Source organism: Macaca nemestrina, chromosome 3 (genome assembly GCF_043159975.1).
Source record: "Macaca nemestrina isolate mMacNem1 chromosome 3, mMacNem.hap1, whole genome shotgun sequence".
Taxonomy (NCBI): domain Eukaryota; kingdom Metazoa; phylum Chordata; class Mammalia; order Primates; family Cercopithecidae; genus Macaca; species Macaca nemestrina.
The window spans coordinates 138,679,694-138,680,159 of NC_092127.1; positions in this window are offsets into that span (position 1 = coordinate 138,679,694).

The following is a 466-nucleotide window of genomic DNA, read 5'->3' on the forward strand; positions in this document are numbered from 1 at the left end:
GAGGAGGAGGACCTGGGGCGGGGCCGCGATCGCTGGAGGTGGGGCCCGCGCACGACCCGCCCGCCCCTGTCACCGGCGAGCAGGAGAGGCGACACCTCCCGTCCCCGCAGCGCATCCACTGGTAGCGCATCCACTGGCCCGCCCCGACGCCGCGTGCTGGGATTACAGGCTTGATAGCCAAAGTGCTGGGATTACAGGCGTGATAGCCCAGCCTCTCCGTCAGGCCTCGACGTCCCCGACCGCGGGGCCGCTAAGGGCTGAGGCTGCCGGCAGCCGGCTTCTCACCAACTCCCGGTTCCAGCGCACTTGCTTGGGCCGGAAGAGTGTAGGATGCGGTCGGGAGAGGCTTTACGATTTTCAGCAGCGAAAAGGTGTCAGGAAAGCCTTTTCAGTTAAACTTTGTTTGAGACGTAGTCTCACTCTATTGCCCAGGCTGGAGTGCAGTGGTGTGATCTCGGCTCACTAC